Source organism: Pelobates fuscus, chromosome 11 (genome assembly GCF_036172605.1).
Source record: "Pelobates fuscus isolate aPelFus1 chromosome 11, aPelFus1.pri, whole genome shotgun sequence".
Classification (NCBI taxonomy): domain Eukaryota; kingdom Metazoa; phylum Chordata; class Amphibia; order Anura; family Pelobatidae; genus Pelobates; species Pelobates fuscus.
Window position 1 is genome coordinate 2,839,965 of NC_086327.1, and position 26,438 is coordinate 2,866,402.

General features: G+C 46.0%; 1 long non-coding RNA gene across 1 annotated transcript in view; it reads right to left on the minus strand.

The window, feature by feature from the left end:
- The window catches only part of LOC134577350 (uncharacterized), a 39,950-nt gene extending 22,932 nt beyond the window's left edge, over positions 1-17,018 (minus strand). The window contains exons 1-2 of the long non-coding RNA XR_010085989.1: positions 16,959-17,018; positions 12,583-12,624 (exon numbers count right to left, since the gene is read on the minus strand). This is a non-coding gene — a long non-coding RNA (uncharacterized LOC134577350). The remainder of the gene's footprint in view (positions 1-12,582; positions 12,625-16,958) is intronic.
- Positions 17,019-26,438: the final 9,420 nt, after the last annotated feature.

The window sequence follows — 26,438 nt, forward strand, 5'->3', positions numbered from 1 at the left end:
GGTACACTTTTTCAGCCAAGTTCTGGATGTACCCCAAAACCCGGGGGTACACCTTTAAATCCAGCATCGCTGGATAGCCCTTATTCACGGGGACAACATATCCAAAATTCAAGTAATTCGGATGAATGGTTCGTGAGATATGGGGTTCCAAAGATTTGACCGACCGCATGGGTAAAGTATCCGAAAACAGTTCCATGCATTTTGGCCCTGCGGTCGGTCACAAACAAGGGAATGAAAACAGGCGAATTGCCTGTGTTATAGAGCCTGGAGAGGGTTTGAATGAATTCCCTTGTTTATGGGGTTCTTTCTACCGAACGGCGGGTCATTCGGTAGTTTCCATACGAATTTCTGGAAGTATGGAGGTCTCAGCGGTGTTTGCCTAGTCAAGTGTCCGATTTTAGTTCCAGACACTCGACGGCAAAACACCGCTGTTCGGTAGTTTAAGATGGCCGCCGCCACGTGTTTGTTTCCCGAATGGCGGCCACCCAGAGGACAAAGAATACATTACAATGATTGCCAATTACCCGTTTGCAACATTGTTGCAAACTGTAATTGGAGGCACACTTATTCCTGGGTGGTCTGGTTGTTCGGTAGTTTCACTCAATATAATAAATGGAGTGATTCTACCGAACAATCAGGTGAATGCTGCATACATATCCCAGGTTAAACTTAATACACATATAATATTACAGGCAGTACACTAGAATATGTATCACAGTCTTAAAGGGACAGTAGTCCCAAAAGTCCCAATATGTCCATAGATGCTGTTAAAAGGGCCAGTAGCAGCAATATACAGTACAATATGCCCCAAATAACCCAGGGGCCATAGTCAGCAGGTAGGAGGCTAGCAAACAGGCTTCTCCAGGGCCCAGTGGCGAGGTTGGTTTCGCCACATTTCTCCCCTTTTCCAAACAGACTAACAGGGTACCTGACCTCTTGCCGGTCAGTGCCCTTGTTAGTCCAGCAGCCCACCCACAAAACAAAAACAGCAGTACAGCCCACCCACAATAAATGGTTACTACACCTGAGTAAGAGAAAAACTTGTCCAGGTCCAGGTGCCTCACCATGGCTGTGTGGGGGACTGGTAGGCTGTTTTGGTGGGTTGCTGAGTGGGCAGAGCCCAGCGGTACTCTGCCCTGGTGCCAGCACTACCCCGGGAGTAGTCTGGTTGGAGCCTTGCTGGAGACCGACTGCCTCCCCTTTAGCTGCGCAGCTCTGCTGCTGGAGACCGACTGTCTCCCCTTGAGTTACACAGCTCTGCTGCTGGAGACCGACTGTCTCCCCTTTAGTTACACAGCTCTGCTGCTGGAGACAGACTGTCTCCCCTTTGGCTAAACAGCCCTGTTGTGGGGGGGCAGGACCGACCGTCCCTACCCCCTGTGCTGGAAGTGCAGAGACCACGGTCCCATCTGCACAGGTGTGGGGCTTACAGTCTCCCCCTGGTACATTAAGCTGCCGCTGGGGAGAGGTGGTAACCAGCTCCTCTCCCATTAGAACACTCTGCCCATCGATGATCCGTCGCTGGGGAGAGGTGGTAACAATCTCCTCTCCCATGCCTACTTTCAGTCTTTGTGGAGGGAGACCGACTGTCTCTCCTCCCAATTCAGTGTCCTGCTGCTGGGGAATAGAGACTGGGCTCTCTATTCCCAAACAATCATGCTGCTGCTGGGGGGTAGGACCAACTACCTCTGCCCCCTGTAACTCAGCCTTCCACTGGGGAGGGAGGACGCTGCTCTCCTCTCCCTGCACTTCACACTGCCTTCCCGGCATATCACTCTGCTGCTGGGGGGAAGGACCAACTACCTCTGCCCCCTGTAACTCAGCCTGCCGCTGGGGAATGGAGACTGGGCTCCCAATTCCCTGTGATTCACACTGCCGCTGGGGAATGGAGACTGGGCTCCCAATTCCCAACAAATCACACTGCCGCTGGGGAGGGAGGACGGCCCCTTCAGCTCCCTGTAACTTGGGCGCAGAGACCACGGTCCCATCTGCGCTGGTGAGGGGTTTTCTGTCTCCCCTTGGTGGGTTAGGTTGTCGGTGGGGAGAGGGGGTATCAGGCGCCTCTCCCTGCACTGTAGACTGCCGCTGGGGATCAGGGCTGACCCTCTGTACTCCCTGTAGGCAGGGCGCAGAGACCACAGTCCCATCTGCGCTGGTGAGGGGCTTACTGTCTCCCCTTGGTGAGCTGTGCTGCCGCTGGGGAGAGGTAATAACAGGCTCCTCTCCCTGAACCGTAGACTGCCGCTGGGGATCTGGGCCAACTGCCCAGCATCCCTGTAGGGCCGGTAGAGAGATCTCGGTCCCATCTTCACCTGCCATCTGTGGGTCTCTCCAGGACCAGTCTATGAGGTCCCCAACTTCTGCAGCTGGTAGTGAAGCAGGGGGTACCTCAGCCACCTTTTCCCAGCTGTAGGCTAGCAGGTCTGGGTCTGCCACCCAGTTTTCCCGGTCTGCGTCCCTGCTCTGCGGCTGGCAGGAATTTAATAGTTCTACATAGTCCATCTCCAGCTCTCGTTCCATGGCAGTGAAACGGCGGAGGTCTTGTCCCAGTCCAATAGATCTCGGGCCCTGTATCATCTCACCTTGGTAATGAAAGATAGCCCAGTACCGTGACTCTGCTGGACTGCCGAAGTCGACATCCTCCACTAAGGCTTTCCACAACAGGCCAGGGCTCGTGTAGTTCTCCCCCTCTGGCTGGATGCCCTCTGCCCTCCACGTCTCTGGCTGGACAGTGCACCACCACAGTGCCCGGTATGAGGTGTCCAAGCTCAGTTCCCTTTCCACGAGGTACTCGAGTTGTCTTACCCGCTGCCCTCCAGGTTGGTCTCCCAGAAGCGGCATCCGCCAGGCCATTTGTTCCTCCAACCGGTATGCGACACCAGGAAGGCGCTGCTGCCGTTGATACTGGACTTCCTCCAGGGCATCGTACCATAATTCTATCCGGGCATTATCTCTCCATTCTAATTCACTCTCTTCCTCAGGTGTGTGTGTTGCCCAGGGGTCTACGAACCCCATTTTCCCAAATCTTTATGTAAACAGGGATGCTGTATGCACACCAGCGTCGCCCTCAATTGTAAATCCAAACGCACTGTGTCTCCGAGCTGCTTTACCTCACACTAGGACGCCATCCCACCGCTTGCCACCAATGTAACGGATCGCCTGGCACCCCGACTGGGTACCTCCGTTAATGGATGCTCCTAGTGCTTCCTGAGGACTCCAAGCACTCTGGCAGACACCACAATCACCGAATCCGAGAAACCTTTAAATTCTCCCAAGCATATGAATGCTGTAGACCATTGAATAGGAACCATACGAATAGGCTTGTACTCCTAGCAGTCAACTGGAACAGCATGCAATAAATCCTTCCCCCAATAATGGGACGACACATCACTTTGAGGGTAAAACAGGAACTCTGGACTGGCTCATCCAGCCTGGCTTTTATTACACTAATCCACATACAGGCCACACCCAGGGGGAGGCATAAAATAACCAATCACATACATGGTTCAGCCCACACATCCCCTCCCCTCAGATAACATTAAACTCAATTATCCGGTACACTTTTTCAGCCAAGTTCTGGATGTACCCCAAAACCCGGGGGTACACCTTTAAATCCAGCATCGCTGGATAGCCCTTATTCAGGGGGACAACATATCCAAAATTCAAGTAATTCGGATGAATGGTTCGTGAGATATGGGGTTCCAAAGATTTGACCGACCGCATGGGTAAAGTATCCGAAAACAGTTCCATGCATTTTGGCCCTGCGGTCGGTCACAAACAAGGGAATGAAAACAGGCGAATTGCCTGTGTTATAGAGCCTGGAGAGGGTTTGAATGAATTCCCTTGTTTATGGGGTTCTTTCTACCGAACGGCGGGTCATTCGGTAGTTTCCATACGAATTTCTGGAAGTATGGAGGTCTCAGCGGTGTTTGCCTAGTCAAGTGTCCGATTTTAGTTCCAGACACTCGACGGCAAAACACCGCTGTTCGGTAGTTTAAGATGGCCGCCGCCACGTGTTTGTTTCCCGAATGGCGGCCACCCAGAGGACAAAGAATACATTACAATGATTGCCAATTACCCGTTTGCAACATTGTTGCAAACTGTAATTGGAGGCACACTTATTCCTGGGTGGTCTGGTTGTTCGGTAGTTTCACTCAATATAATAAATGGAGTGATTCTACCGAACAATCAGTGAATGCTGCATACATATCCCAGGTTAAACTTAATACACATATAATATTACAGGCAGTACACTAGAATATGTATCACAGTCTTAAAGGGACAGTAGTCCCAAAAGTCCCAATATGTCCATAGATGCTGTTAAAAGGGCCAGTAGCAGCAATATACAGTACAATATGCCCCAAATAACCCAGGGGCCATAGTCAGCAGGTAGGAGGCTAGCAAACAGGCTTCTCCAGGGCCCAGTGGCGAGGTTGGTTTCGCCACACCATGTTACTCTGTATTTAGAGGGGAGCCATGTTACTCTGTATATAGAGGGAGCCATGTTACTCTGTATATAGAGGGAGCCATGTTACTCTGTATATAGAGGGAGCCATGTTTACGCTGTATATAGAGGGGAGCCATGTTTACGCTGTATATAGAGGGGAGCCATGTTTACGCTGTATATAGAGGGGAGCCATGTTACTCTGTATATAGAGGGAGCCATGTTACTCTGTATATAGAGGGGAGCCATGTTACTCTGTATATAGAGGGAGCCATGTTTACACGGTATATAGAGGGAGCCATGTTACTCTGTATATAGAGGGAGCCATGTTTACTCTGTGTATAGAGGGAGCCATGTTTACTCTGTATATAGAGGGAGCCATGTTTACTCTGTATATAGAGGGAGCCATGCTACTCTGTATATAGAGAGGAGCCGTGTTTACACTGTATATAGAGGGGAGCCATGTTACTCTGTATATAGAGGGAGCCATGTTACTCTGTATATAGAGGGGAGCCATGTTACTCTGTATATAGAGGGAGCCATGTTTACACGGTATATAGAGGGAGCCATGTTACTCTGTATATAGAGGGAGCCATGTTTACTCTGTGTATAGAGGGAGCCATGTTTACTCTGTATATAGAGGGAGCCATGTTTACTCTGTATATAGAGGGAGCCATGCTACTCTGTATATAGAGAGGAGCCGTGTTTACACTGTATATAGAGGGGAGCCATGTTACTCTGTATATAGAGGGAGCCATGTTTACTCTGTATATAGAGGGAAGCCATGTTACTCTGTATATAGAGGGAGCCATGTTACTCTGTATATAGAGGGAGCCATGTTACTCTGTATATAGAGGGAGCCATGTTTACTCTGTATATAGAGGGAGCCATGTTTACACGGTATATAGAGGGAAGCCATGTTACTCTGTATATAGAGGGAGCCATGTTTACTCTGTATATAGAGGGAGCCATGTTTACTCTGTATATAGAGGGAGCCATGTTTACTCTGTATATAGAGGGAGCCATGTTACTCTGTATATAGAGGGAGCCATGTTACTCTGTATATAGAGGGAGCCATGTTTACTCTGTATATAGAGGGAGCCATGTTTACACGGTATATAGAGGGAAGCCATGTTACTCTGTATATAGAGGGAGCCATGTTTACTCTGTATATAGAGGGAGCCATGTTTACTCTGTATATAGAGGGAGCCATGTTTACTCTGTATATAGAGGGAGCCATGTTACTCTGTATATAGAGGGAGCCATGTTACTCTGTATATAGAGGGAGCCATGTTACTCTGTATATAGAGGGAGCCATGTTACTCTGTATATAGAGGGAGCCATGTTTACTCTGTATATAGAGGGAGCCATGTTTACTCTGTATATAGAGGGAGCCATGTTACTATCTGAGGTGGTTAACTATGATCAGGGGCGGACTGAGAACCCTCAGGGCCCCCGGGCAAAATAAATCAAGGGCCCCCTTACAGGCCCCACCCATACTCCGCAGCAAGCGCCACCCATGTCCCGCCTCCATGCACCGCCTCCAGCCACACCCTACACAATCTTTAGACACAAGGAACAAAAGTGCAATAATCCCTTCAAGGCCCCAGTAGAGACTACAATTGAGGGCTAATGGGCCATGGAGGGGGGTCTTTCTAGCAGAGGCTATCTCAGTGTCCTTTAGAGAGTGTGTTAGAAAGAATCCCCTCCAGGCCCTATTAGAGACTACTATGGAGTCTAATAGACTTGGAAGGGGGTCTTTCTAACAGAGGCCATCTCAGTGTCCCTGCTGGAAACAGTCGCCTCCAGGCCCCAGTAGAGACTACAATTGAGGGCTAATGGGCCATGGAGGGGGGGAGCATTCTAGCAGAGGCTATCTCAGTGTCCTTTAGAGAGTGTGTTAGAAAGAATTTCCTCCAGGTCCCATTAGAGACTACAATGGAGTCTAATGGGGCCTGGAGGGGGGTCTCTCCAACACTCTGGTTCCTATTCACAATATAGCAACACAACATAGCTGATACCTAGGCCAAGTTGGCTCCTCTTACCTTAATTACTGTTGCTGGCTGGCAGTCTGTGGGCTTGCTGGAAGGCTGTGGGCTTACTGGCTGCGGCTGCAGGCTGTGGCCTTGCTGGCAGGCTGTGGGCTTGCTGGCTACTGCCGGCAGGCTGTGGGCTTGCTGGCTACTGCCGGCAGGCTGTGGGCTTGCTGGCTACTGCCGGCAGGCTGTGGGCTTGCTGGCTACTGCCGGCAGGCTGTGGGCTTGCTGGCTACTGCCGGCAGGCTGCGGCTGGCAGGCTGTGGGCTTGCTGGCAGGCTGTGGGCTTGCTGGCTACTGCCGTCAGGCTGTGGGCTTGCTGGCTGCGGCTTGCTGGCTGTGGGCTTGCTGGCTGCGGCTTGCTGGCTGTGGGCTTGCTGGCTGCGGCTGGCAGGCTGTGGCTTGCTGGCTGTGGCTTGCTGGCTGTGGCTTGCTGGCTGGCTGTGGCTTGCTGGCTGGCTGTGGCTTGCTGGCTTTAAGCCTAACTGGTGGCCTGTAGGCTGGCTGGCTGTCTACTGGCCAGCCTGTGGGCTGGTTGGCTGGCTTGCTGGCTACTGGGGCACTCGTAGATTATTTAAAGAAATAATCCATGCACAATAGCCACTACTACTCTGTGTAGTCGTTATGGTGCCAGGAGGGCCGGGCCCCCCTCCCAGAGTAAGTAGTCAAACCGTTTAAGAACAGTTTGACAACTTACCTGGGGTCTGCTGGGATATGAGGCTGTAGTAGGGTATAGGAGCAGTGGTGCAATGTGTAAGGGGTGCAGTGTGTGTGAGGGGGTGTAGTGGGTGAATGTGTAGGGTGTGTGGGGCAATGTGTGTACGAGGGGGCTGTGTATGTGTGTGGCAATGTTAGTATGGGGGGCTGTGTGTGTATGGGTGGGCAGTGTATGTGTGTGTGTGTGAGGCAATGTGTGTAAATGTGTATGGTGTGTGTGTGGGGGCAGTGTGTGAATGTGTATGGTGTGTGGGGGCAGTGTGTTTATGGGGCTAAAGTTCACTCTCACCACTGCGACCACCAGGAATACCTGGTGGTCACAGTGTTGAGAGTGAACTCTAGCCCGTAGCTCCAGGGCTAGAGTTTACTCTCGCAAGAGCCGTAACGTTGCCGTGGTAACCGCGGCAACGATCTGTGCTCGCGCAAGAAGGACCCAGAGGAGCTGCAGGCTGAGCTCCCGGGTCCTCTCTTCCTCCCTCCCCTGACGGCTGCCCGCACGGTGCCTGCGGACAGGGGAGGGGGCAATTGCCCTCCTCTTACTCCCCCCTCCCCCTCTTCTTACCCCCTTCTTACTCCCACTCTCTTCTTACCCCCCTTCTTACTCTCCCCCTCTTCTTACTCCCCCTCCCCCTCTCCTTACTCCCCCTTCTTACTCTCCCCCTCTTCTTACTTCCCCCTCCCCTCTTCTTACCCCCCTCCCCCCTCTTCTTACCCCCCTCCCCCCTCTTCTTACTCCCCTTCCTCTTTTTACCCCCTTTACTCCCCCCTCTCTTCTTACTCTCCCCTCTTCTTACCCCCCTCCCCCCTCTTCTTACTCTCCCCTTCCTCTTTTACTCCCCCCTCCCCCTCTCCCTCCCCCTCTTCTTACCCCCCTACTCCCCTCTCTCTTTTTACCCCCCTCCCTCTCTCTTTTAACAACCCCCCTCTCTCTTTTACCCCCCTCTCTCTTTTACCCCCCTCTCTCTTTTACCCCCCTCTCTCTTTTACACCCCTCTCTCTTTTAACCCCCCCTCCCTCTCTTTTAACCCCCCTCCCTCTTTTAAACCCCCCTCCCTCTCTCTTTTAACCCATCTCTTTTAACAACCCCCTCTCTCTTTTAACCCCCCCTCCCCCCCCTCCCTCTCTTTTACCCCCGCCCCCTCTCTCTTTTAACTCCCCCCTCCCTCCCTCTCTCTTTTTACCCCCTCCCCGTAGCGTGGCCGAGCTGCTCTGCGTCCGCGGTGCCGGCCGGATTGATAGGAAGGTGCACACACACTGAGTGTGCACCTTCCTGTCAGTCTGGCCGGGTACAGGAAACAGAAACTCCTGTTCCGCGCGGAACAGGAGTTTCTGTTTCCTGTACCCGGCCGGACTGACAGGAAGGTGCACACTCAGTGTGTGTGCACCTTTCTATCACTCCGGCCGGCACCGCGGACGCAGAGCAGCTCGGCCACGCTACGGGGAGGGGAGGTGAGAAGCTGCAGCCGCCTGAGCGCTCTTAAGAGAGCGCTCAGGCGGCTGCAGCATTTAAAGGGGCGGCCGGGCCCCCCTGATGGCGGGCCCCCCTCCCGGCCGGGCCCTCGGACCATGTCCGAAGTGCCCGACCGGTCAGTCCGCCCCTGACTATGATTCGCCCTGGCATGTTTGTTAGTCTGGCCTGCATGGTTGTCTGGCATGAATAAAAGTAGCATGTTTCAACTATATTAGTAGTTAGACTAGTTTGCACTAAAACATGTGCAAATGGGGAGTTTGCAGTTGTGCAAATGGACTGTTTGCGGTTGTTTGCGGTGCGTTCATCGGGAAGTTTAATCTGTCACTGTAAAGCGGGCGTAACCCTTACACTACCTGATCGATACAACATCATACCTGATGTTTTAAATCACGTTATTCCAAACAATTTAGGAATGTTAGGTGATTTCTGCCCTTTATGGATTAAAACCAGACTCTGCATCAACTGTGTAATTTTCCATGGGAGTTTTGCCATGGATCCCCCTCCGGCATGCCACAGTCAAGGTTTTAGTCCCCTTGAAACAACTTTTCCATCACTTTTGTGGCCAGAAAGAGTCCCTGTGGGTTTTAAAATCCATCTGCCCATTGAAGTCAATGGCGGTTCGCCCGGTCCGCCGGTTCGCGAACGTTTGCGGAAGTTCCCGTTCGCCGTTCGCGAACCGAAAATTTCGGGTTCGTGACATCACTAGCCATTGATTGGCTGGCAGGGGTAGAAGGGATAGTTAGGGACCATAGGATAGCGAGGAAGGTTTTTACTGTGATTATTATATGTTACCACCAGGCTGCCCATTTCATTATTATGTTTTAATATGCTTTATTTTATATATTTATGCACTTAAAATATGTTCAATACGTATCCTACTATATGTATTCTGATAGTTATATGTATAAGGTTTATAGTTTAAACAAATCCCCCTTCCTTGTTATAACTACCCCTATCTATATGCCGCCACCGACACTAAATTAGCATCCCATTATGTGGTTTTGGCTTTCGCCGCCAACCACAATATGGCTTTTTTTGCCATTCATCCCCTTGGAAGTGGTTTGCAGCTCTCGCCGCCAACCACAACATGGCGCTTCCGCCATCCATCCCCCTTAGCCGGCCGCACATGCTCAGTACGCGTCCGGCATATATTATGCTCTACACATGATCAGGTATATGTAAACTGATCACGTGCTCAATCTTCTCTGCTAGCCGACCACACAGATAATGAGTGCGGGCGGCTTATTAAAATTATGGGCGGAAGCAATCCCGTCCAGATAAACTACACTACCCATAACTCCCTGGGACTTTTGTGACTCATAGGTCAGATGTCCCATTACTACCATTAAATTCTAATACATCCAATGCTCGTTTCAAACAAAAAATAAAGCTATATGAATATGTATCTTCCTAATAATCTGTATGGTTTTTATTTATGTTTGATATTTTACCCAAATCCTATTTTTCCATTGGCTAATTGAATTTTAGGCGCCAATTTTAATCTTATTATGTTCCTATATACACAATGTTTGCCAGGTTGTTGTTTTTACTCCATTTGAAGAAGCCACATATGGTGAAACGCGTTATGGTTTTAATTTATGTGTTTTAGCAATAAAAGTATTTTGGTCACCTAAGCTGTACCAATTTTCTTTTTGTTGTATATTACATTCATTCTTACTTAGTTTTATCCTTCCTGGCTATTTTATCTGTTCCTGCACTCAAATAAATCCTAGGTGGGGATCATTCCAACGCCTTATCAATAGAGCAGTATTGTAGCCCCATGTAGCTAGAGCGCAGCTAAGCGAAAAAAGGCCTTGACAGGGGTTAGGAGGAAGTAAGCAAGGAGTGGAGCTATGGGTAAGTAGGTTTGGCTATTTAAATGGGCAGCCATTTTAGGTGAGTCATTTCTAATTTCCTACCTGGTTGAGTTTGTCCCACCCACCCTCCCTGGTTTTGTTACGTGTGGGGTTATCCCGTTTTTTCACAGCGGCGGGATGGGGAGCTGAAGGAGAAGAAATAGGCTCCCCAGGATGAACGTGATGGAAAACAAACAAGTTGTGGTCATCGGTAGTTGATAGGTTTCGAGTCCTGTCGTTGGCTCAGAACCTGGTGGGTAGGGGTATCCGGGTATACCCCTGCCGTGGTTAATGGATGGTTGGCACTTTAAGTTGGTGTATTGAATTATTGTTGGTGTATGTTATATATATATATATATATATATATGTGTGTGTTATTTATATGGGGGTCATTGCCTTTTATATATTAACAGAAGGAATAGGATGCGAGTCGGAGTATGGGGGGCAATGACCCATGTTTTACTTGTTAAGTTATTATTATTATTATTATTATTATTGTTATTGTTATTATTATTATTTGGTTAATAAAGCTGTGGACACATTTTCCCATATTCCCTAGTGTCTGTGTGTTATTGGGTTAGGATATGGGGTTGGTTGTCCTGGATTCCGACTGCCCAAATAACGACTATACACCTGTCATGTCTGCTCTATATTTGTGAGTATAATTTTAATTATTTATATCTAATTTTTTACCATATTGAGAGCACTATTGTTGTTTTCTTACTATTATTCGGAGCCGTGGATACCCAGACTGTACTGATGACCACACCCTTCCTGTATATCCTTTAAGTGGGAATCAAACAACTGCACGCCCTCCACGCCAGAGCTGGTTATGGCTCTACTAAATGTGAGTGTATTACCTGTCATTTCTACAATACCACTTCTGGACTCTGGCGTATTGCACCATTGGTTGTTTTTATCTCCCTTTGTCTTTTCATATATATGGATATTTTAACCATCCGGACGGATCAACTCCTGAGGATCAGCCCCCCACTTTTATCCTCTTATTTAGTGAGACTTTTATTTTATTTTAATTTTTCAACTACCAACTCCTGAGGATTGCACCCTATTTTATCCTGTTACATTAGTGAGACTTTTTTCTTATTGGCACAGCCTTTTCTCCCTTTGTACTAGCTAGGAAGGTTATTCAATTTCTGGGGAATTAGAGAGGGGAGGAGGAGCAACCAGGGGATCAGAGAACAGAGGGGAAGCAAGTAGGGAGTTAGAAAGGGGAGGGGCAAGTGGGGAATTAGAGTGGAGGAGGAGCAACTAGGGGATCAGAGAGCGGAGGGGGAGCAAGTGGGGAGTTAGAAAGGGGAGGGGGCAAGTGGGGAATTAAAGAGCGGAGGGGGAGCACGTGGGGAGTTAGAAAGGTGAGGGGGCAAGTAGGGAATTAGAGAGGGGGGAGCAAGTGAGGGATTAGAGAGGGGAGGGGGAGCAAGTGGGGAATTAAAGTGGGGAGTTAGAAAGGTGAGGGGGCAAGTAGGGAAATAGAGAGGGGTGGGAGCAAGTAGGGGATTAGAGTGGGGAGTTAGAAAGGTGAGGGGGCAAGTAGGAGATTAGAGAGGGGAGGGGGAGCGAGTGTGGAGTAATAAAGGTGAAGAATGTAAAAGAAGTGGGAAGTGAGAGTGGATATGTTGGTAATTAGAGAGGTGAGAGGGAACACATGGGGAATTAGTGAGGGGAGGGGGACAAATGAAGAATTAGAGACAGGAGGGGGAACAAGTGAGGAAGGGAAGACGTCAGGATTTATAGAGGATAGGCAGAAGAAGTGGAGAATTAAAGTGAGGAGGGTAGACAGATAATAAAGGAGAGAGATAGAGATAGATACTTTATAAATAGAGAGAGAGAGAGATACTGTATAGATAGAGAGAGAGAGAGAGATAGATACTGTATAGATAGAGAGAGAGAGAGATGTATAGATAGCGAGAGATAGATAGATAGATAGATAATGTGTAGAGAGAGAGAGAGAGAGAGAGATACTGTATAGATAGATAGATTGATTGATTTTGCTGAATAATCTCAGCAGTGCTGTTTAATAGGTGGACATTTCCTTACCTGTTACTTCGTTAGCTTGACTTACCAGCGCCAGACACAGAACTAAAAGAGCAGGAGATCAGTTTATTATACAGACGGCAATAACACTGCATGCTTAAACAAACCCAATAATGAAAGTACAGCTTGCTCATTTACAGATCTGATTCTAATATAACCTCAGAAGAGACTAATCACACCTAATAAGAATTAGTTACAAAATGCTGTGAGAATCCTTTGTGAAAGTTACAATATCCGTGTACAGGGGGTGGCCATTTTGCTGTTAGTGACATCATCACTTGTAGAATGATAGATACAGAAAAAGCTATAACTTACAGGGTTATTCAATAATCTGTGCATTGCCAGGTATCCAGAGAAAATAGAAACACGGTTATTTACTAAAACGAGAATCGTCAGGAATTCTTAGTGAATTTCACATTTACAGCCAAAATAGTCAAATTAGAAAATATTCTCCCCGTCAGCTCTGCGTCCAGTTCAGCAGCTTTAACTAGAGATTCTCTACAATTGTAATTCTAGTGAACGGTACCGAATTTCTCATTTATAGAATAATAGACGAACAGTAATTATCCAATTCAATGATTTTACTCTTGTAACATTGCTTGTCCTGCCTCACTTTATTGAAGGTCAATAGAAACATGGCTGCCAGAGTGAACCTGTAGCGGCACCCCGGAGTAGTAGGGGTTTACGCCGCTAGGAAGGTGTCCTTTCCCCCAAGATGAAGTCAGCTATAACAAAACACGTTTCCAGAGAATACGAATCAGTATAATAACCATCCCCTCCAAGCACGAGACGAGACTCTGTGTTGAGGGTCAAAGTAGGAATAATCTTTATTCTGCAGCTCGGGCTTTTATGCCGTACAACAACTCCTCCCCGTATCCGGAGGAGATAATACATTTACAGTGGGAATCCCTCCCACTGTACCGGGCAGAATATTTCACAGTTATTATAATGTTTAATAATACACACAATATGTAACGGAAATACAATGTGCTACGTGTATTAGGGAACGGGGATCTAGGGGAACAATATACGTGAAAATCCTCTAGATCGGTTGGGCCGTTCGCTAGCTACACGTTTGCACCATTTACTCTGGAACCACATAACATAAACGAAAACTCTCTCGTGGATCTGGTGTCTCTAGTTTGGTACTCTGGATCTGTCGAACAGCATGGGTGTAAGTTACCGGTAAAGTGGAAAATCGTCGTGTGCAAAGTTCGTGAGTGTTCGGACACTAGTTCGTGCGGTCAAAATGGCCGCGACCCAATGTTCTCCCCACGTGGCTGTGTATACCGTACAGATCCAGAAGTACCCGAAGTCCACAATAATCCAGGTAAAAAGGCAATTCTCCGAGATGGTATCTGTTACTCCAAAAGGGGTCTGTCACAGAACCTAATGAATGTTTAGAAATTGTCAGAAGATTTATGATAAGTACACGTCAAAGAGGCGACAACGTGATACGCCATATTTTATAGACTTATTCTTAAAGGATCACTATAGTGTCAGGAAAACAAACCCGTTTTCCTGACACTATGTCGTCCTTGGGGGACCCTCACCCTCAGGGATCCCCTCCCGCCGGGCTCTGGGGGGAGGAAGGGGTTAAACTTACCTCTTTCTCCAGCGCCGGGGCGGGGAGCTCTCCTCCTCCTCTCCTCCCTCTTCTTCCGTCACCGGCTGAATGCGCATGCATGGCAAGGGCCGCGCGTGCATTCAGCCAGTCCATAGGAAAGCATTCACAATGCTTTCCTATGGATGCTGGCTTCTTCTCACTGTGAAAATCACAGTGAGAAACGCGGAAGCCCTCTAGCGGCTGTCAATGAGACACCCACTAGAGGCTGCATTAACCCTATTATAAATATAGCAGTTTCTCTAAAACTGCTATGTTTATTTAAAAAAAGGGTTAAATCTAGCTGGACCTGGCACCCAGACCACCTCATTAAGCTGAAGTGGTCTGGGTGCCTATAGTGGTCCTTTAATCCAGCGCCGAGGTACCTCTCCTCCCCAGATAACAAACACACGGACACCCGTGAAGAAAAATATATAATAATAAAAAACTTAGCTGATAGGTACACTGCTGATAGGTACACCTCTCCTCCCCCACTGACGTCAGCGGATCCGCATGTGCGGCAAGTGCCGCGCACGCATTCAAAGTGTCCATAGGAAAGCATTTCTCAATGCTTTCCTATGGACGCGCTGCACGATGGAGGCATAATATTCCTCCAGCATCGCAATGTGCCTCTAGTGGCTGTCCGGAAAACAGCCACTAGAGGCTGGCTGAACCCCAAATGTAAACATAGCAGTTTCTCTGAAACTACAGGGAGTGCAGAATTATTAGGCAAATTAGTATTTTGACCACATCATCCTCTTTATGCATGTTGTCTTACTCCAAGCTGTATAGGCTCGAAAGCCTACTACCAATTAAGCATATTAGGTGATGTGCATCTCTGTAATGAGAAGGGGTGTGGTCTAATGACATCAACACCCTATATCAGGTGTGCATAATTATTAGGCAACTTCCTTTCCTTTGGCAAAATGGGTCAAAAGAAGGACTTGACAGGCTCAGAAAAGTCAAAAATAGTGAGATATCTTGCAGAGGGATGCAGCACTCTTAAAATTGCAAAGCTTCTGAAGAGTGATCATCGAACAATCAAGCGTTTCATTCAAAATAGTCAACAGGGTCGCAAGAAGCGTGTGGAAAAACCAAGGCGCAAAATAACTGCCCATGAACTGAGAAAAGTCAAGCGTGCAGCTGCCAAGATGCCACTTGCCACCAGTTTGGCCATATTTCAGAGCTGCAACATCACTGGAGTGCCCAAAAGCACAAGGTGTGTAATACTCAGAGACATGGCCAAGGTAAGAAAGGCTGAAAGACGACCACCACTGAACAAGACACACAAGCTGAAACGTCAAGATTGGGCCAAGAAATATCTCAAGACTGATTTTTCTAAGGTTTTATGGACTGATGAAATGAGAGTGAGTCTTGATGGGCCAGATGGATGGGCCCGTGGCTGGATTGGTAAAGGGCAGAGAGCTCCAGTCCGACTCAGACGCCAGCAAGGTGGAGGTGGAGTACTGGTTTGGGCTGGTATCATCAAAGATGAGCTTGTGGGGCCTTTTCGGGTTGAGGATGGAGTCAAGCTCAACTCCCAGTCCTACTGCCAGTTTCTGGAAGACACCTTCTTCAAGCAGTGGTACAGGAAGAAGTCTGCATCCTTCAAGAAAAACATGATTTTCATGCAGGACAATGCTCCATCACACGCGTCCAAGTACTCCACAGCGTGGCTGGCAAGAAAGGGTATAAAAAAAGAAAATCTAATGACATGGCCTCCTTGTTCACCTGATCTGAACCCCATTGAGAACCTGTGGTCCATCATCAAATGTGAGATTTACAAGGAGGGAAAACAGTACACCTCTTTGAACAGTGTCTGGGAGGCTGTGGTTGCTTCTGCACGCAATGTTGATGGTGAACAGATCAAAACACTGACAGAATCCATGGATGGCAGGCTTTTGAGTGTCCTTGCAAAGAAAGGTGGCTATATTGGTCACTGATTTGTTTTTGTTTTGTTTTTGAATGTCAGAAATGTATATTTGTGAATGTTGAGATGTTATATTGGTTTCACTGGTAAAAATAAATAATTGAAATGGGTATATATTTGTTTTTTGTTAAGTTGCCTAATAATTATGCACAGTAATAGTCACCTGCACACACAGATATCCCCCTAAAATAGCTATAACTAAAAACAAACTAAAAACTACTTCCAAAAATATTCAGCTTTGATATTAATGAGTTTTTTTGGGTTCATTGAGAACATGGTTGTTGTTCAATAATAAAATTAATCCTCAAAAATACAACTTGCCTAATAATTCTGCACTCCCTGTATGTTTGCATCTGCAGGGTGAAAACCTGAGGGACCTGGCACCCAAACAACTTCATTGAGCTGAAGTGATCTGGGTGACTATAGTGTGTTAAATATCTTTTTTAAGGAATAAACATGGTGACTATTTTCTTAATGACAATAGTATGTGATATATTAGTTACCAGAGAAAGTAACTTTATTTTTCATTTTCGACTTCCTGTTACATAAATGTATCTTAGAATAAGTTCAGGCAGTGCTCTCAGAGGGACTGCAAACAATGTTTAATTAATCCCTCGGCCTCTTGCTATGTCAGAGTTATTTAAATTACCTTTCTGAAAATTGCTTCATTTAAAATAAACTGTATTTTGTCATTACTTTAAAATCACATATCTGAACAAAATACACGGTGAAATGAATGTTAAGATTGATTAAAAGAATTCTTTTTTTTTGCTACTTTGATTATTTATTGAACACATTTAAAACCCCAGATTTGCATCGTCAATATTAGAATTTCATAAAACTCACCTACACCCAGGAGCAGAAAGACTGTGTTTGTCTTCATCTTTCCAATCTTGGATCTGGAATACAGTAACCCCACGGTATGTTACAGATCAGGAAGAGTATCTTAACGTACAGCAAAGGAAACAGAGAAAGATTGCAAGCTCTTTGGGGTATTTGTCGAGTTTATGCGTTACATGTTAGAAAATTTGGAATTGCTCTGTGTTTTTTTTTTTTATCATTAGTAAATATTATTTCTATAATCTGCATAATAAAATGTTTGATATTTAGACATAGCTGGCTGTCAAATTAAAAGTATTGATAAATATAATCCACCCCATACACAATATAGGGGGCATTGTAACTTTATATCCATAATTCTCCCATTAATTCTCTCTTACCTCTTTTGACAAAACACTCACTAGACTGACAGGTCGAGATTACTCCATTGATAACCAAGTTGTACCATGTAGGGTACAGACAGGGAATGTTTCGTAATGACACTGATTGTTATGTTATGCGTTCCTTAACAATTAACCTGGCTATAAGTTCCCATAAACTCCCAATATCATATATGGACAGCATTTGCTATGTGGTGTGTCTATAACAATGTTTATATTCTAAGCTTCGTTATATAAATATTATGTTTCTTTTTTGTTTTTCCCCTCTGCACTCTATTTTACTGTAAAACCATAGTAAAAAGTGATTTACAAAAATAAAACACTGAATACTGAAATAATCATTGCTATTGATTGTTTATAATCTGTAATTTTCTAATAGGGAATTTAGTGCGGTCAGTACGATTTTCTACAGCCACCATAACATATACAGGCATATTATTATTTGGGAATAACTTCTAGAGTATATTGAGAGAATAACATGTCCAAACAGTGCTACGCTATATGTCCCAAAATACCTGTTAATGGAAGACCACAAGCACCATAACTACAATATCTTAGTGTTTTAGTACACCTTACCAAGGTCCCATCTGGGTGCCTGCAGCCATAGTCTCTGCTCCCACTGAGGGGCCAATGAGAATGGCCCAGCTCTGTAGGGCAGTAGGGGTTGAAGCTGCAGGCTTTAGCAAGACTACGATAAGTTGCCAAACCGTATTACAATAGCTTGACGACTTACTGTGGGATGGCACCAGGGCACCACACTACATAACCGCTACAGTGTGCCTTTATGGAAAAACCTAGCCAAGAAATAGGGGTGTGGAACTGCACTCAATCCCCATGATAATGTAAATCTGGGGGCAACCAGGCCGGTCCCAGTACCAAGAGACCAATTGCTTGATAGAACAAAAAAGTAGAAAAAATAGAAAACGGTCCAGGCACTCCAGGTTTCAAAAAAGGCAATTTATTAAACCCTTAGCCGAATCACAACGTTTCACAGTTATATAGTTACATTGTTATATAGACAAAGACCGTATAGGTCGAAACATTGTGATTTGGCTGTGGGTTTAATAAATTGCCTTTTTTTAATCCTGGAGTGCCTGAACCTTTATCTACTTTTTTGGAATAAACCTGTCAAACCCAGCAACGCTAGCCTGATTTTTTGCAAGTTTGTATTTCCTATCATGAAAATTCCTTATTTTATGACTAATCACTGAAACGTAAATACCCACAAACGTCATCAGGATCATTTCTTTGTTTTTTATGCCGATTGTTTCACTATTATTATTCTGTCTCGCTTTCCTGTTTAAATGATAGAAAAGCCGTTCTGGATAAAGAGTCCCTTTAGATGAATGTGTCTTCCAGGAGGTGACAGCTGTCATTTTATTTGTCTGTTGAGTATTTTGGAACTCACCTTGTATGATGTGAAATCTTGGACCCTGGATCGATTTGTACAGGTCGCTGCTATACAGTAATTAGCTTTTTATACTTTGGTCTTTTTATATTTGTTTCATCCTATAAAGGTCGTAGTTCATATTCATTTTCAATGTCCTATCGTCATCTGGTGATGGGACGGGCATTAACTGGCAGCATTTTCCAAGGTGACCTGTTTAGATAATCTGTGTTTTTAGAAAGTCTGATAACACGTCTGATATGAGGGCAGTGTGACCTGCTTTCTGTCTCTCTCTGTTCTGTTTGCTGCATATTGCGTGGTTCAGTGGAAGCCTGTCTATAAGGGCAGTTGGAGCAGCGCCCAAACCAGTTTTTGCTGAAATAAATATACGAAAAATAAAGTATTGGTACACTAAAAATAATTGATATTTTTGTTCAAAAAATAATTCTATAATACAAATAATGTCAGGGTTATTCTCTAAAGTCCAAAGACCCTGTACTAAATGGCAAAATGATACAGTTCCTTCAGGCTGTGAATACAGACATTGATCATACTATTTAACAATGTCTGGATTTAACAATTCGGACCAAGCCAGAATTCTGTCCAGATATCACAATGTCAGAACAACGCTGGACGTCTGCATGTTTAACCCCTTAAGACCGCAGGGCATTCTATGCCGTCCTTATTTAAATGTCTCTAAAAGCCGTAGGGCGGCATAGAACGCCCTGCGATCTTATGTACTTGCCCGTCCGCAGGCGGTCCCACGCCAGGGATCGCGGTATGGAGACTCACCTGTATTTCAAAATTAATATATATATATTGATATCAAAATACTTGTAGAATGAAATAATATATATATATATATATATATATATATATATATCTATATACAAGAAGATATACGTATATATCACTATATATATACCTATATATAAATAAAAATAATTTTAAAATGTTATATACATATATATATATATATAATTCTACGTATATATTTATGTAATAATTTTACATAGTTAGGTCATTTTGATAACCCCTTCAGGACGGAGTCAATAGTGCACGTTCTGATCAAAACAAAATATAAACAAAAACTGGAATTTGCGCTAAATGTCTGTTCAACCGTAATTCACCTCTTTCATATTAAATGCACCCACACTTATTATATATCATTTTGTTCAGGAGAAACAGGGCTTTCATTTCATATAAAATATTTATATATGAAACAATTTATTATGAATAAAATTAAAAAAACTGTGAGAAATTAGATTTTTTTTTTTTAATTTGTAGTTCCACCTCACATTTTAGCTGTAAATGTCATAATACTGTTAGGTTTTACTGCAACAAAATGCACATATTTGTAATCAGCGATGTCTCACGGGTACAACAGTACCCCCCATTAACAGGTTTTATGGTGTTTTGGAAAGTTACATACTTTTTTTTTTCTTTTTCTCGATTAAGTTATCACAGGTTACCCACATCCCTCACCCCCAAACAACAGCGTTTATTTACACTAATCTATGCCCAACCCTGGTATCCAAACAATTTTTGGGAATCAACACACTATCTTCTGATAAAAAGAAAACCCTTGCCTATTATATTGTTTCTATAACAACCCAATCGCTTCAATTTATGCACCTAATAATTCTCAAACTATCTTTTTAACTAGAGCCTTAAATAAGATAGCCCCCTTACAAAAGGGACATACCTGTCAGGGTACCTGAAGTCTCTACCTCGGAGGAGGTTAGACTTCCCGACGGCCGTTCTCTCAGGGGGGCTGATTCATCCAATCCTCACACCTCTCTTAGTCATTCCCACGCCGGCCGCGATAGCCCCGCTTCCTTTTATGACACGACGTTCAGGAGCCGACGTCATGACGGCAATCACATCCCGACCTGTCAATCTAGTTCGGAAAAACGAATCAGGGCTCGGCAAGGGCGGAGTTATCAATTAGAGAACCAGGGTATAAAAGAGGGATGTGTGTAATGGTTCATTGCCCTGTCGTGGTTCTAGCTTGTCTAGTTCCTCAGTGCTCTTATGTCTATTGTTCTATTTGGTTTTGACTCGGCTTGTACTATCGTTCCTGTTTACCTCTCGTGTCCTTTGACCTCGACTTGTCTCTCGCTTACCTGTTCTCTCGGTCCCTCGACCTTGGCTTGTCTCTGACCATTCTTTGCTTTCTCCTTACGTTAGTCCGGCCATTCTAAGGTCCGGTATACGTACTCCTCTCCTGTTCGTACTCTGCGTGTTGGATCCCTGTCCCGATCCTGACAATACCATAGTATGTGGAGACTTTAATTGAACATTCGATCCGGCCTTGGATATAAAGAGATCCTGAACCGTCATAATGGAAAACGGGCGGCGGGAGCGATCAGAGATCGCTTCCGCCGAAATCCCGTTCTTACTATCTGCCCGGCATCCCAGGCAGATAGTAACAGCCACGATCGCTCACAATTGGCTGCTGTCAAAGTGGGTGTTACAAACACTCACATTGACACTGATTTCTGCCCCTCTCTCCTCTGTAGCGTTTTGTGAGGCGAGAGAGACAGAGATGGTGATAGTTTGTTGCAGCAGGTGTTCCAGAGAGTTGTAAAAAGTATCAGCAGTGAATAAAAATCCCCTTTTAACCCCTTCCCTGCCAGATCTGTTACAGCAGTGCATTTGTACTGTCTGTATTTATTTATTTTTTGCCCTTAAGGGTTAATTTTTTTAAAAAATCTGTGGTCTGTCTTGGTGTGTCTTGGTCTGTCTTAGTCAGTCAGTTTCCTTCCCACAAAAAAATAACTGCAATTTTTTTTAAATGTATGTTTATGCTGTGTGTGTATAGCGTGTGTGTATAGTGTGTATATTGTGTGTATAGTGTGTGTGTATAGTGTGTGCAGTGTGTGTATAGTGTGTGTATATTGTGTGTGTGTATATTGTGTGTATAGTGTGTGTATAGTGTGTGCAGTGTGTATATAGTGTGTATGCGGTGTATGCAGTGTGTGTGCAGTGTGTAGAGTGTGTATAGTGTATGCAGTGTGTGTATAGGGTGTGCAGTGTGTGTATAGGGTGTGCAGTGTGTGTATAGAGTGTGCAGTGTGTGCATAGTGTATGCAGTGTGTGTATAGTGTGTATAGTGTGTGCAGTGTGTGTAGTGTGTGTATATTGTGTGCAGTGTGTATGCAGTGTGTGTGTATAGTGTGTGCATAGTGTATGCAGTGTGTACAGTATGTGTATAGTAAGCACACACTGCATACACACTATACACACACTGCACACACTATAAACACACACTTTGCAGTGTGTGTATAGTGTGTGCAGTGTGTATGCAGTGTGTGTGTATATTGTGTGCAGTGTGTGTGTATAGTGTGTGCATAGTGTATGCAGTGTGTACAGTATGTGTATAGTGTGTACAGTATGTGTATAGTGTGCACAGTGTGTGTATAGTGTGCGCAGTGTGTGTATAGTGTGTGCGCAGTGTGTGTATAGTGTGTATGCAGTGTGTGCATAGTGTATGCAGTGTGTGTATAGTGTGTGTAGTGTGTGTATAGTTAGTGCAGTGTGTGTATAGTGTATGCAGTGTGTATGCAGTGTGTGTATAGTGTATGCAGTGTGTGCAGTGTGTGTAGAGTGTGCATAGTGTATGCAGTGTGTATGCAGTGTGTGTATAGTGTGTGTATAGTGTGTGCAGTGTGTATGCAGTGTGTGTAGTGTGTGTATATTGTGTGCAGTGTGTGTAGTGTGTGTGTGTATAGTGTGTGCATAGTGTATGCAGTGTGTTTATTGTGTGTGCAGTGTGTGTATAGTGTGTATGCAGTGTGTGTATAGTGTGTATGAAGTGTGTGTATAGGGTGTATGCAGTGTGTGTATAGTGTGTGCAGTGTGTGTATAGTTAGTGCAGTGTCTGTATAGTGTATGCAGTGTGTGTAGAGTGTGCATAGTGTATGCAGTGTGTGCAGTGTGTGCAGTGTGTGTATAGTGTGTGTGTATAGTGTGTGCAGTGTGTGGGGGCCCTAAATGAAAATCCCCCCCCTCCCCCATCAAAGGTGACTAGAGGTCCCCAAGCCCCTAGTCACAGAACCAAATAAAAAAGCCCCTACCTACCCTAAAAAATAGTGAGGGGGAAATAAAATTACTACCCTGTAAAGTAAAATTCAACTTACTATTCAACGTCTTCTTTTTTCTAAAATCTTTATTTTTCAGCCCCCAAAAAGGCCAAATAAAAAGCCATCTGTAGCGGAGGGGCAGGGGCTTTTCCAATGGCTCTCCACTGGGAACAAAGATTCAGCATACAAAATCACAGGAACACAGCATAATCCACCTCCCCAAGGACTAGACGACACATAGTCTGGGAGTCAACTGTCAGCTTTATTCACACATTTGCTTTTATGTCTTTTTTCCATGCAAGGGAGGTAACTTACAGTATCCAATCCTATCGTGGTCACCTCCTCTCCCTCTCCTCCCCTTAGATTAACAGTTAAACTCATTAGTGGGAACAGAGTTTTCTCCATTTTCTGGATGTCCCCTAAATACAGGGGATACGGGGACAAATAGGGGGTCCCCTGGTAGGTCTGATCTCGGTGAGCAACATACTCAAAATTCACCCAGATCGGACCAGGGGTTCGGGAGTTACAGACAGTTAAAGTTTTGACCGACCGCAGGGATTTGGTAGCCGAAAACAGCTCCATGAATTCTGGCCCTGCGGTCGGTCTATTTCAATGAACAAAAAGTACCGAACATTTAGCCATCCGGCTCTAATTCTGCGTTCGGATGAATCCCCTAGTCTGGGGAATTCATCCTACCGAACGGTGGGCCGTTCGGTAGTTTGAATCGTACGTTTCCGTTGTTCTGGAGGTCTGAGCGGTGTCTGGGTAGTCGAGCGTCCGATTTTAGTTCCAGACGCTCGACGACCAAACACCGCTGTTCGGGAGTTAAGATGGCCGCCGCCACGTGTTCGGTATACGAACTACGGCCACACACGAACCCAATTACTAATATTTGCAACATTGTTGCCTTCCACTAAGGTGAGGCACACGACCACAGCAGGGTGGTCTTTCTTTCGGTACTTCAATCGGTTCACGAACCGGCTAAGAGTTTCTGGTTCGGGGACCGATTACATTAGACATACAGTTTAAGTACAATGTAATACTTAGTGCAAAAGTCTCTTGTGGCTGCTTCTGCCACACCATCATACCCGTCGAACTTAAAAATAAAATAAAAAACCCGAGCGCAAAAAAAATTAATCCATCTTCACCCATGGAGGGCTCCGTGTCAGTGTTTATCAGGGATCCTTAGGATAGGTGTCAATCCATATCTGCCAAGTGACCCTTTGTAGGGGGAACAGTCCCTATTCTGCTCTGTGTCAGTGTCTGGAGGGAGTATCTGCAGTAACACAGAGTGCCTGGGGGGAGTATCTGCAGTAACACAGGGTGTCTGGAGGGAGTATCTGCAGTAACACAGGGTGTCTGGAGGGAGTATCTGCAGTAATACAGAGTGTCTGGGGGGAGTATCTGCTTGTAACATTTATATGCACAAAAAAATAATAAAAAAAAAAAAAGGTTGCAGCTTCAGAATTAATCTAAAATGGATGCTGTCCAGTAGGTGGGAGGGTCTGCTAGGGAGGGTGTGCTGCTGATTGGCTGTAATGTGTCTGCTGACTGTGAGGTACAGGGTCAAAGTTTACTCAATGATGACGAATAGGGAGCGGACCGAACACCGCATGTTTTCGCCCGCGGTGGCGGACGCGAACATGCTATGTTCGCCAGGAACTATTCGCCAGCGAACCGTTCGGGACATCACTACATAAAAAAAAAGGAAACATTTGTGGCCTGCAGTGCATTTCTTGCAGTCCAATAACGCCATCAGGTTTTTAAAAATGTCCGTCTCCACCAGATGGAATGACAGCATTTCAAAGGCCACAAATTTTGAAATGCTGGCATTCAGGGCCAGGGATCGCGGGTGGCAAGGGGGGTACTTCCTTTTTCTCTCCAGTGTTTGGGAGATGGACAGCTGAACGCTTCCATGGGACAGTGTGGAGATGCTGGACAATTGTGTACCTGGCCTATGCTGGTGCAGGAACCCACACTCTGAGCCACTTGTGAATGACTGGCCTGATAACCGTGGAAATTACCCCTCTTCCTCCTCCTCTTCCTCCTGTGCCACATCTTGTTCCATCATTGCCCAAAGCGTTTTTTTTTCAAGGAGACATAGAAGCGGGATAGTAAGGCTGAGAACGGCGTCATCGGCACTGGCCATTTTGGTGGAGTACGCGAAACAGTGCAACATGGCATCAGGGCTTGCATGGAGGCCCACTCATTGGTGGTGAAGTGGTGCTGTTCAACAAAGCGACTGACCCGTGCGTGCTGCAGCTGAAACCTGCTGAAACCACAGCAGGGTGGTCTTTCTTTCGGTACTTCAATCGATTCCCGAACCGGCTAAGAGTTTCTGGTTCGGGGACCGATTACATTAGACATACAGTTGAAGTACAATGTAATACTTGCAACAGTCTCTTGTGGCTGCTTCTGCCACAATGCTCCCCCAGAACCAAGCCGGCATACACAGTCTGATCCCAATGGATCGGCTTGGGGATGTCCGGAGGAGTGCTCACAGATCATTTCTCGAGTTCTGTCTGTCTGGACAACCCTTCGGCATTACCATTTTGTTTCCCGGGGCGATACTGGATGGTGAAATCAAATGGTTGTAGTGCCAAGCTCCATCTCAGTAGTCTAGCATTGTCCCCTGACACCCGGTTTAGCCACACCAACGGGTTGTGATCTGTGAGCAAGGCAAATTGTTGTCCATATAAGTAGGGCTGTAGTTTCTTGAGCGCCCACACCACCGCCAGGCATTCTTTCTCGATGGCGGCATAGCTTACTTCCCTGGGTAGTAGTTTCCGACTTAAGTAAGCGACTGGATGCTCGCCGCCATCGGGCCCGATCTGGCTCAGCACTGCTCCCAATCCAAACATAGAAGCGTCTGTATGAACGAGAAAGCGTTTAGTTGGATCGGGAGCGGCCAGTACAGGGGCATGAATTAAAGCAGTTTTCAGTTCTTGGAATGCCTTCTCACACTCTGGGCTCCAGGTCACTACTTTGGGTAAGTTCTTTTTGGTGAGGTCAGTAAGGGGCTTGGCTAGGGCACTATAATTAGGTACAAATTTACGGTAATAACCGGCGGTCCCTAAAAACGCTAGGGGTTGGCCACTTAGCTACGGCCTCTATCTTAGCGGGTTCCGGCTTTTGCTGCCCACTGCCTACCCTGTGGCCCAAGTACTGCACTTCGGCCATCCCTACGTGGCACTTGCTGGGTTTTAACGTGAGACCTGCCTCCCTGATGCGGTCGAGGATGGCCCCTATATGGGTCAAATGCTCGTCCCAGGAGTTGCTAAATATTGCTATGTCATCTAAATAGGCGCAAGCATACTCCTGGGATCCGTCCAGTAACCGGTCCACCATCCGCTGGAAAGTAGCCGGCGCATTCTTCATCCCGAAGGGCATCACCTTAAATTGGTATAGCCCAAACGGGGTGACGAAAGCGGACTTTGGGATGGCGTCCTCGGCTAATGGGATCTGCCAGTACCCTTTGCACAAGTCTATTGTGGTGAGGTACTGGCCCCTGGCCATTTTATCTAAAAGCTCATCGATTCGGGGCATGGGGTAGGCATCTGAAATGGTTTTATCATTAAGTTTCCGGTAGTCGACACAGAAGCGGGTGCTCCCGTCCTGCTTCGGTACCAGCACC